The sequence below is a fragment of the Scyliorhinus canicula genome, chromosome 2, assembly GCF_902713615.1.
Source record: "Scyliorhinus canicula chromosome 2, sScyCan1.1, whole genome shotgun sequence".
Taxonomy (NCBI): domain Eukaryota; kingdom Metazoa; phylum Chordata; class Chondrichthyes; order Carcharhiniformes; family Scyliorhinidae; genus Scyliorhinus; species Scyliorhinus canicula.
The window spans coordinates 92,384,107-92,396,245 of NC_052147.1; the positions used below are offsets into that span (position 1 = coordinate 92,384,107).

At 49.7% G+C, this 12,139-nt stretch overlaps 1 protein-coding gene across 2 annotated transcripts in view; it reads right to left on the reverse strand.

The window, feature by feature from the left end:
- The window catches only part of LOC119956118 (cytosolic phospholipase A2 zeta-like), a 194,768-nt gene that overhangs the window by 125,318 nt on the left and 57,311 nt on the right, over positions 1-12,139 (reverse strand). The gene's annotated exons all lie outside the window — the stretch shown is intronic.

Here is a 12,139-nt window from a genome sequence, read left to right on the forward strand (position 1 = left end):
CACTGGTAACATGCCAATCACACACCTGAGAGGCCATTTTCTCAGAAGGAGGATTGTGGGAAGGTGGTCCAGTCTGCCATGAGCTGCTAGCCGCTCAAGAGGCTACAATGTTGAACAGCACCACCACAGAGAGGCAGTGGCTGCTGCCAGAACAACACCCACCTACGGCTGAGGTTCCAGGCCACAGCTGAGTGAGGGGGTTTGCAAGACAAGATCCCAGAAGTTTGGCTGGTGTTCAGTAAAGCCCTCCATCATATCCTTCCTGCATGCTCGGGGTCTTACTGCCTCTGGACACTGCCCTCCTGGCAGCTGTGTTGGGGAATAGAGTGTTGCCCACTTTCTTCTGGAATATGTCTTGCAAAGTCGGTCTTGAACAAGATGCAGTCGGTTTTTTTTTTGAGGTTCACTCCGGGCAGTTCTGAATTGTAAGATTTTTTAAAATCAAGGGGCAATTTAGCGTGCCCAATCCACCTACTCTGCACATCTTTGGGTTGTGGGGGTGACACCCACGAAGACGTGGGGAGAATGTGCAAACTCTACACAGTGACCCAGGGCCGGGATCAAACCCGAGTCCTTGGTGCCATGAGCAGTTGCCAGATTCTTTATTGCTAATACTGATCCCACCAGTTATGCCGCCTTCTGGGCCAAGAATTTCTTTCAATTCGCGCCGGAGGAGTTAAGTCCATTTGCATGTCCTGAATTGCAGAACGAATAACGCCAGAACTGAAACGTGAATTGCACACAATTCAGTTCCGGTGGGAACACTTACGACGCAATTCAGCAGACTCAAGTCAATGTTTGATTTTGAGAGTCTGGCGGGGAGTTTCACAATGGCCACATTGGGGAGAGCACGGACAGTATTCAACAGCACTTAGTGCCAAAAATTATCCCCAACGAGATTCTTGATATTACAAGCTCCCTAGGCGTCTGATTTGCCCAACTCCTGCCGTAGTAGCTCACCGCTAACAAAGTGGAGCTGTTTTTAAGCGCTCCCTCACTCCCAGTCAACACACAAGCATGGCATTGCGCAGCAGACCTGCTCCTTGCTTTGGCGATGTGGACATGGTCAGGCTTCCCAACGCTGTGGATGAGATGCAGGACACCCTCTTCTCCCGAGGAGATTGGAGGACTAGCAGCAGGGTCAGCAATGCCGGCTGGGAGGCAGTGGCAGCGGCTGTCAGTGTGGGCAGCATGACCAGGAGGACTGTTATCCAATGCAGAAAGACTAACGAGCTGCAAGAACAAAGAAAAGTGCAGCACAGGAACAGGCCCTTCGGCCCTCCAAACCTGTGCCGACCATACTGCCCGTCTAAACTAAAATCTTCTACATTTCCTGAGTCCGTATCCCTCTATTCCGATTCTATTCATGTATTTGTCAAGATGCCCCTGAAATGTCACGATTGTCCCTGCTTCCACCACGTCCTCCGGCAGCGAGTTTCAGGCACCCACTACCCTCTGTGTAAAAAAACTTGCCTCGTACATCTCCTCCAAACCTTGCCCCTCGCACCTTAAACCTAGTACCCCTAGTAATTGACCCCTCTACCCTGGGGAAAAGCCTCTGACTATCCACTCTGTCTATGCTACTGATAATTTTGTAGACCTCCATCAGGTCGCCCCTCAACCTCCGCCGTTCCAGTGAGAACAAACCGAGTGTATTCAAACGCTCCTTATAGCTAAAGCCCTCCATACCAGGCAGCATCCTGGTAAATCTCTTCTGCACGTTCTCTAAAGCCTCCACTTCCTCAGGTAGTGTGGTGACCAGAATTGAACACTATACTCCAAGTGTGGCCTAACTAAGGTTCTGAACAGCTGCAACATGACCTCCCAATTCTTATACTCAATGCCCCGGCCATAGAAGGCAAGCATGCCATATGCCTTCTTGACTACATTCTCCACCTGTGTTGCCCCCTTCAGTGACCTGTGGACCTGTACACCTAGATCTCTCTGACTGTCAATACTCTTGAGGGTTCTACCATTCACTGTATATTCCCTACCTGCATTAGACCTTCCAAAATGCATTACCTCTCATTTGCCCGGATTAAACTCCATCTGCCATCTCGCTGCCCAAGTCTCCAAACGATCTAAATCCTGCTGTATCCTGACAGTCCTCATCGTTATCCGCAATTCCACCTACCTTTGTGTCGTCTGCAAACTTACTAATCAGGCCAGTTACATTTTCCTCCAAATCATTTATATATAACACGAACAGCAAAGGTCCCAGCACTGATCCCTGCGGAACACCACTAGTCACAGCCCACCAATCAGAAAAGCCCCCTTCCATTGCTACACTCTGCTTTCTATGACCTAGCCAGTTCTGTATCCACCTTGCCAGCTCACGCCTGATACTGTGTGACTTCACCTTTTGTACCAGTCTACCATGAGGGATCTTGTCAAAGGCCTTACTGAAGTCCATATAACAACATCTACTTCCCTACCTGCATTAATCTGCTTTGTGACCTCTTCGAAAAACTCTTATCAAGTTAGTGAGACACAAACTCCCCTTCACAAAACCATGCTGCCTCTCACTAATATGTCTATTTACTTCCAAATGGGAGTAGATTCTGTCTGGAAGAATTTTCTCCAGTAATTTTCCTACCACTGACGTAAGGCTCACCGGCCTGTAGTTCCCTGGGTTATCCTTGCTGCCCTTCTTAAACAAAGGGACAACATTGGCTGTACAAAACTCTGGTGCGGACGCATTTGGAGTATTGCGTGCAATTCTGGTAGACGCATTATAGGAAGGATGTGGAAGCATTGGAAAGGGTGCAGAGGAGATTTACCAGGATGTTGCCTGGTATGGAGGGAAGATTTTATGAGGGAAGGCTGAGGGACTCGAGGCTGTTTTCATTAGAGAGAAGGTTAAGAGGTGACTTAATTGAGGCATACAAGATGATCAGAGGATTGGATAGGGTGGACAGTGAGAGCCTTTTTCCTTGGATGGTGATGTCTAGGATGAGGGGACATAGCTTTAAATTGAGGGGAGATAGATATAGGACAGATGTCAGAGGTAGGTTGTTTACTCAGAGAGTAGTAAGGGTGTGGAATACCCTGCCTGCAACAGTAGTGGACTCCCAACACCAACGGCATTCAAATGGTCATTGGATAAACATATGGATGATAAGGGAATAGTGTAGATGGGCTTTAGAGTAGTTTCACAGGTCGGCGCAACATAGAGGGCTGAAGGGCCTGTACTGCGTTGTAATGTTCTATGTTCTTAGCTGTTCTCCAGTCCTCCGGGACATCACCCGAAGACAGTGAGGATCCAAAGATTTCTGTCAAGGCCTCAGCAATTTCCTCTCCAGCCTCCTTCAGTATTCTGGGGTAGATCTCACCCGGCCCTGTGGACTTATCTACCTTAATATTTTTCAAGGCGCACAACACCTTGTCTTTCTGGATCTCAATGTGACCTAGACTATCTACACACCCTTCTCCAGATTCAACATCCACCAATTCCTTCTCTTTGGTGAATACTGATGCAAAGTATTCATTTAGTGCCTCGCCCATTTCCTCTGGCTCCACACATAGATTCCTTTGCCTATCCTTCAGTGGGCCAACCCTTTCCCTGGCTACCCTCTGCTTTTTGTGTAAAAGCTTGTGTTTTTCAAGGAGACAAATCTGGAGTGAGGAACATCCAGAGTGGGAATTGCAACTTGGTAATTTGGTGCAGTGAGGTAATTCGGTGCAGAGTGGGAGAAGGTGCTTTTTCGGAGGTGCTTTTTAACCCTGGTAAGTAGTTTTTCTTTTCATTGTCTAATTTATTTATTTTTATTTTGAAATTGTAGTTGTATAAGTTTACCTAAGGTTTAAGACATGGCAGAAGATCCCAGACCCCTGTCATGCTCCTCGTGTGTGATGTGGGAGCTCAGGGACATGTCCACTGTCCCTGGCTCTTTCACGTGCAAGAAGTGTGTTCAGTTGCAGCTCTTGTTAGACCGCTTGACGGCTCTGGAGCTGCGGCTGGACTCACTTTGGAGCATCCGCGATGCTGAGGAGGTCATGGATAGCATGTTTAGTGAGTTGGTCACACCGCAGGTGAAAGTTACTGAGGGAGATAGAAAATGGGTGACCAAAAGACAGAGCAAGAGTAGGAAGGCAGTGCAGGTGTCCCCTGCGGCCATCTCCCTGCAAAACAGATATACCGCTTTGGATACTGTTGGGGGAGATGGCTCACCAGAGGAAGGCAGCAGCAAGGTTCATGGCACCGTGGCTGGCTCTGCTGCACAGCAGGGCAGGAAGGAAAATGGCAGGGCTATAGTGATAGGGGACTCGATCGTAAGGGGAATAGACAGGCGGTTCTGTGGACGCAATCGAGACTCCAGGATGGTATGTTGCCGCCCTGGTGCAAGGGTCAAGGATGTCTCAGAGCGGCTGCAGGACATTCGGGGGAGGGGGGGGGGGGGGGGGGGGGGGGGGGGGGGAGGACAGCCAGCTGTCATGGTGCACATAGGCACCAACGATATAGGTAAAAAAACGGGATAAGGTCCTACAAGCGGAATTCAGGGAGTTAGGAGTTAAACTAAAAAGTAGGACCTCAAAAGGTAGTAATCTCAGGATTGCTACCAGTGCCACGAGCTAGTCAGAGTAGGAATGTCAGGATAGATAGGATGAATGTGTGGCTCGAGAGATGGTGCAAGAGGGAGGAATTCAAATTCCTGGGGCATTGGGACCGGTTCTGGGGGAGGTGGGACCAGTACAAACCGGACGGTCTGCACCTGGGCAGGACTGGAACCAATGTCCTAGGGTGGGTGTTTGCTAGAGCTGTTGGGGAGGGTTTAAACTAATGTGGCAGGGGGATGGGAACCGATGCAGGAAGGTGGAAGGTAGTAAAACAGGGACAGAAGCAAAAGGAAGGGGAAAAGTGCAAGGCAGAGAAGACATAGTCAAAAATCAAAAAGGGCGACAGTACAAGGTACAGTGACTGAGGGGAGCTCAGTGAATAGGCCCAGTAATACTAAAAGGAATAAAACTGGAGATGTTAAGATTCAAAACAGAGGTAAAAAAACCAACATAAGTGTACTTTACCTGAATGCTCGTAGTATTCGGAATAAAGTAAATGAGTTGATGGCACAAATCATCGTGAATGACTATGATTTAGTGGCCATTACTGAAACATGGTTAAAGGATGGTCACGACTGGGAGTTAAATATCCGAGGGTATCAAACTATTCGGAAGGACAGAGTGGATGGTAAGGGTTGGTTATTTAAGGATGACATCCGGGCAATAGTAAGGGATGACATCGGTGCTATGGAGGATAAGGTTGAATCCATTTGGGTGGAAATCAGGAATAGTAAGGCGAAAAAGTCACTGATGGGAGTAGTCTATCGGCCACCAAATAGTGACGTTATGCTGGGGCAGGCAATAAACAAAGAAATAACTGATGCATGTAGAAATGGTACAGCAGTTATCATGGGGGATTTTAATCTACATGTCGATTGGTTTAACCAGGTCGGTCAAGGCAATCTTGAAGAGGAGTTTATAGAATGTATCCGCAATAGTTTCCTAGAACAGTATGTAATGGAACCTACGAGGAAACAAGCGGTCCTAGATCTTGTCCTGTGTAATGAGACAGGATTGATTCATGATCTCATAGTTAGGGATCCTCTTGGAAGGAGCGATCACAATATGGTGGAATTTAAAATACAGATTGAGGGTGAGAAAGTAAAATCACATACTCGTGTTTTGTGTATAAACAAAGGAGATTACAATGGGATGAGAGAAGAACTAGTTACGGTAGACTGTGAGCAAAGACTTTATGGTGGAACAGTTGAGTAACAGTGGAGAACCTTCCAAGCGATTTTTCACAGTGCTCAGCAAAGGTTTATACCAACAAAAAGGAAGGACGGTAGAAAGAGGGAAAATCGACTGTGGATATCTAAGGAAATAAGGGAGAGTATCAAATTGAAGGAAAAAGCATATAAAGTGGCAAAGATTGGTGGGAGACTAGAGGACTGGGAAATCTTTAGGGGGCAACAGAAAGCTACTAAAAAAGCTATAAAGAAGAGTAAGATAGAGTATGAGAGTAAACTTGCTCAGAATATAAAAACAGACAGTAAAAGCTTTTACAAATATATAAAACAAAAAAGAGTGGCTAAGGTAAATATTGGTCCTTTAGAGGATGAGAAGGGAGTTTTAATAATGGGAGAGGAGGAAATGGCTGAGGAACTGAACAGGTTTTTTGGGTCGGTCTTCACAGTGGAAGACACAAATAGCATGCCAGCGATTGATAGAAATGAGGCTATGACAGGTGAGGACCTTGAGAGGATTGTTATCACTAAGGAGGTAGTAATGGGCAAGCTAATGGGGCTAAAGGTAGACAAGTCTACTGGCCCTGATGGAATGCATCCCAGAGTGCTAAAAGAGATGGCTAGGGAAATTGCAGATGCACTAATGATGATTTACCAAAATTCACTAGACTCTGGGGTGGTCCCGGTGGATTGGAAATTAGCAAACGTGACACCACTGTTTAAAAAAGGAGGTAGGCAGAGAGCAGGAAATTATAGGCCAGTGAACTTAACTTTGGTAGTAGGGAAGATGCTTGAATCTATCATTAAGGAAGAAATAGCGAGGCATCTGGATAGAAATTGTCCCATTGGTCAGACGCAGCATGGGTTCATAAAGGGCAGGTCGTGCCTAACTAATTTAATGGAATTTTTTGAGGACATTACCAGTGCAGTAGATAACGGGGAGCCAATGGATGTGGTATATCTGGTTTTCCAGAAACCCTTTGGCAAGGTGCCACACAAAAGGTTGCTGCATCAGATAAAGATGCATGGCATTAAGGGTAAAGTAGTAGCATGGATAGAGGATTGGTTAATTAATAGAAAGCAAAGAGTGGGGATTAATGGGTGTTTCTCTGGTTGGCAATCAGTAGTTAGTGGTGTCCCTCAGGGATCCGTGTTGGGCCCACAATTGTTCACAATTTACATAGATGATTTGGAGTTGGGGACCAAGGGCAATGTGTCCAAGTTTGCAGATGACACTAAGATGAGTGGTAAAGCGAAAAGTGCAGAGGATACTGGAAGTCTGCAGAGGGATTTGGATAGGTTAAGTGAATGGGCTAGGGTCTGGCAGATGGAATACAATGTTGACAAATGTGAGGCTATCTATTTTGGTAGGAATAACAGCAAACGGGATTATTATTTAAACGATAAAATATTAAAGCATGTCGCTGTGCAGAGAGACCTGGGTGTGCTAGTGCATGAGTCACAGAAAGTTGGTTTACAGGTGCAACAGGTGATTAAGAAGGCAAATGGAATTTTGTCCTTCATTGCTAGAGGGATGGAGTTTAAGACTAGGGAGGTTATGTTGCAATTGTATAAGGTGTTAGTGAGGCCACACCTGGAGTATTGTGTTCAGTTTTGTGTTCAATTTAAAAACATTTTTTTAAAATAAATTTATTGTATGTTTTCTAGCACTAGATTTCTACTATAAATGTGAAAGTTAAATACAGTACTCTCCGATCTCTCTAAATTATAAGGATACAAAGGATACCACCTGTCTCCTCGCATCAGTTCCGCCAGCCACTCCTCAAATTTCCAAATCCCCCCCTCCTCCTCAATCGACTGGCTAATGCCTTGCACCCTTCCCACTTCTGATCTTCGTGCTTGTTCCTCAGAAACCCATGGCATCCACCAGCACAACACCTTCATGTCCAGGCGCGGTGCCCAAATATGACAACTGCTATAAACTCTGGAACATCAACCTTGCGGCTCACAATGCATTCTGTTTGTTGCCGCAGGAAAAATAGCACATAATAAACAGGAGGGCCAAGATGGAGGGAGGAATTGCAGAGATTTGAGACCTCACCCCCTTGGAGGAATGAATCCTGGAAATTGTGGGGTTGCCAGAGGAAAGAGCAGCGAGTGTGTGACAGGCAGCGAGGTCGGCCTGTGCCAGAGAGGTAAGGATCCACTGCCTCGTAACCCAGATGACCTATCCCAAGTGAGTTCTTCACGTCAGACAAAATGATCCTTCCCTCTCGTTGACCACATGTTCATCGTCTTGCAGGATCACCATCTGACGAGGCCGGGCCTTCCTGAGTCCTACCACCCCCTCCCCCCACCACCATCCAAGAGCTCACCTCGGCGGAAAGCTCCGAGGAAACCACCGGTGAGCCGTCATAGCTGTCATCCCCACCTTCCACCAGCGCAGAGACACACACTTCGATGGGTGACATTGGTGAACAGGCCTCTGGGGAACAATTTGGTCAACACCACACAGTTGCTGGTGCACATCACTTGGAGGCAGGCACATCCAAGGGAGACAGCAGTCAGAGGTCTGCTGGATCCCAGGACACAGCTGTGTCCCAGCTAAATGCTGAGCCTCTGGACAAGGTTCTCCTAGAGCTGATGCAAATGACAGGACACCACCAGGAGCTTCAGAAGGGGGTTTCAGCGACTGCAAGGCCGAATGGTGGAGTCCCAAAGGCTTCAGAAGCAGGAGATCATGCTAACAGTGCGAGCCACCAAGGCCAATGCAGCTCGGGTTGCGACCACAGTGCCTAAACCTGGAGCATGATGTCTGCGTCAAGTGGTGTCCAAAGCATGGTGACCATGCCCGAGGGCCTCAACATCATGTCCCAGTCGCTGAAGGACGTATCCCAGATGCAGATGGACATTGCTGAGACACTGCCGAGCATGGATCAGTCACCAAGGAGCATTGTTGCGGGCATTGACACCTCGGTGTAGACAATGGGGAACTACCAGGTCGGCTAGGGCCCTCCAGAGGACATCTGGCAATGGAATCAAAGGCCATAGGGTGCGGAAAGCAGCAGACTGCTTCTACCTCTGATGTGAATCCTGGGGACATACCTCGACATAGCACTAGTCCACAGAAGATTAAAAGAGTGAGGAGCACTGAGTGGGCACTCGGGGGTGGCCGGAGAGGGGGGGGTCACTATCTGTAGCCCGGGGAATGGAAATTTGTCACAGTGAAATATTCACAATTAAAACATGTCACACCTCGGTGGGGTAGAGAATGAATGAGCTGATAGACACTGCCTCGTCTCCGGAGAATCTGGAGGTGATGAGGGCCGGCCTCGATCTTCTAGCATGTATGACACTTGCCGCTACCTGCTCTCCATCCTCTGGCGCCTCCTCGGGCTGGTCCTCCAGTTCCACCTGAACCAATTCATCCTCAGATGAGGCCAAATGTCCCTCGACCACCTCCTGCTTCTCCTCCGGCATGTCGCCCCACTGTTATGCCAGATTGTGGAGGGCACAACAGACCACCACAAAGCAGGAGACCCTCTGGGGGGTGTACTGCAAGGCACTGCCAGAGCAGTCAAGGCATGAGAACTACATCTTGAGCAACTTGATGCAATGCTCAGCGACAGCAGGGGTGGCAACTTGGGCCTCGCTTATCAGTGTCATCAGCCATGACCTCAGCTCGTATCCCTTGTCCCCCACGAGCCAACCGGTCATCCTGGGATGGTCCTCAAAGACACCGGAGATCTCAGAGGACCCCATGATGTAACTGTCATGCACAGTCCGAGGATAGTGGACATGTGTGTATGATTCGGAGGTGGTTGCACATGATATGAATATTCAAGGAGTGGAACCCTTCCTGTTAATATAGGGAACTCCCTGATACCCGAGTGCTGGCAGGGCACCAGGCGTGCCACATCGATCGCCCCCCCGGACCTGGGCATTCCAGCAAAAGCAGCAAATCCTTCAGCCACGGGAATGTGGTCGGTCTGGTTCAGCTCGAAGGTGACATAATCTGATGACCGGGGTTAGAAAATTTTCCATCACCTCCCAGATGCATCCTTGGGCTGAAGTTGTGAAATGCCACAAAGGTCCCTGCTCGAGCCCTGGAATGACACAATAGCAAAGACGTTTAAGGCTGCAGTGACCTTCATGGCCAGTGGAAACGGGTGTTCGCCTCCTCCTCCACAGGGTGCCATGTCTGCAATGACACATTGCCTCTCTGCTGAGACTCAGTCTTCTGAGGCACATGGTGTCCATCAGCTCGTTAAATGGCCTGTACACCATGGGCAGTTGCTGGTCCCCCTGTCTGGATCCCTCCTCAGCCTGATGGGCGGCCCTGTCTTCAGGGTGTGCGGCAGTCCCCTGCACATGTGCAACCTCCAGCCTGTGTTGTAGCTGCTGCCTCCTACAGTGTCTGCCCACAGACAGTGAGGGCAGCCTCTGTGGGGTCAGCAAGGCGAGGGCAGCCTCTGTGGGGTCAGCAACGCGAGGGCAGCCTCTGTGGGGTCAGCAACGCGAGGGCAGCCTCTGTGGGGTCAGCAACGCGAGGGCAGCCTCTCTGGGGTCAGCCTCTGTGCGGTCAGCAACGAGAGGGCAGCCTCTGTGGGGTCAGCAACGCGAGGGCAACCTCTGTGGGGTCAGCAACGCGAGGGCAGCCTCTGTGGGGTCAACTCCAGCAAAGTTATATCTGGAAGGAATTGGAGAAGAGAGTCCAATGATCATTTTGGGGTTCTATCCCAGGACTCTCAACTCCCCCAAGCCTCCCCCACCCTTACCATGACTGTCCTGCCTTCTCTCAGAGTGCTATCCAGAAAGCCCATTGTGCTCGCAAACATTGCTCTGCACACTCACCCTGGCCACATCAGGAGCTCCTAGACCCCAGACCTTTGCCGGGAACATTAGGGAGGCCGTGCTCAGCTACCTTCCACTCATCCACACACTACTCTTTGGTCTTGAGAGGATCCTCAGTGCAGAAGCTCTGCTCTCAAGCATTTGAGGCAGCTGCCTGTATGATGCTGATGTTCCTAGTGTTCATGCACACTGTTCAGACATCAAAGGTTGCTGGACTTGCAATGCACGAATCATCCTCTGAGGCATAGCACATGTGCCCTCGATGAGGCACTTGAGAGTTGAGGAGCGTGAGGTGCTCTCACAACTAACAAAGTTAATTCTATATTTCCAATAGTCTGCAGCTGTGAAGCTAGCGGGCTGCTCATAGTCTAAGGGAATGAAATTGAATTTCAGTATCAAAGCTGCAGCAGGGCTCTGTCCTGGAAGAGTCTGGTAGGACAGACAAGCTGCAGCTTTGATTTCCTGTGATTGGTCTCCACAATCTTTAACAACGGCTTGAAGACCTTGTGGTGATCCACTGTGTTAACTGTGTGCACCTGTATTAGGGGACGTACGGTAGGACCTACACTACAGGTTCGCCGGTAGCCCCTGCCAGCTAGCTCTGCCCACAAGGAGCCGTATTAATATGCATGATCTCCTCCTGATCAGCCATTCTGCCAGCTGCAGTAAGAGGCCACGCATCTAAGCCACAGTTGTACCAATCTGAGTCTTTCGTGCAATTGATCGTGCATCAATTTATTAGTCAGATTTTCTACATTATGGACATCAGGATCAAACCGGATCGCCTGCAGCTGGATCCGCACTCGCCAGACAGGACTTTAATCACTGGCTGGCTTGTTTTGAGGCCTACATCAACGCTGCGACCCCCGCGCCGACGGAAGCTCAGAAGATCCAAGTTCTATACTCCAGGTTGAGCTGCAGCGTGTTCCCGCTGATCCAGGACGCCCCGAGTTACGCTATGGCACTCCTTAAAGAGAACTACGTTCAGAAGACAAACACACTCTTCGCAAGGCACGTGCTCGCCACTCGCGTACAACTACCTGGTGAGTCGATCGAAGACTTCTGGCGGGCTCTTATCCCATTCGTACGGGACTGTGACTGTCAGGCCGTCACGGCCATGGAACATTCCAATCTCCTCATGCGTGACGCATTCGTAACGGGGATAGCGGCGGACTCCATCCGACAACGACTGCTGGAAGGGGCCACGCTCAACCTAGCGGAGTCGAAAGCTTTAGCGCTCTCCATGACGATCACATCTCACAACGTCCAATCCTACCCCGCTTGCCGCGCAGCCCACTCCTCCTACTCCTCTTGGACCCCGCAAACGGGGGCCACTCCTGCTCAATATGCCTGCGCCGCCTGCCACACCACGCACCCTGGCGGCCAGCAGAAGCACCCCCGCCAGCGCTGCCCAGCCCGCGCCGCCACTTGCAAATCCTGCGGTAAGAAGGGCCACTTTGCGGCGGTGTGGCAGGCCCGCTGAGTCGCCGCTATCGCGCCCGAAATCGCTCACTTCCCCCAGCCGATCGCACAATGGGCGCCGCCATCTTCTGTTCCCGGGGCCATGTGCGACCAGTGGA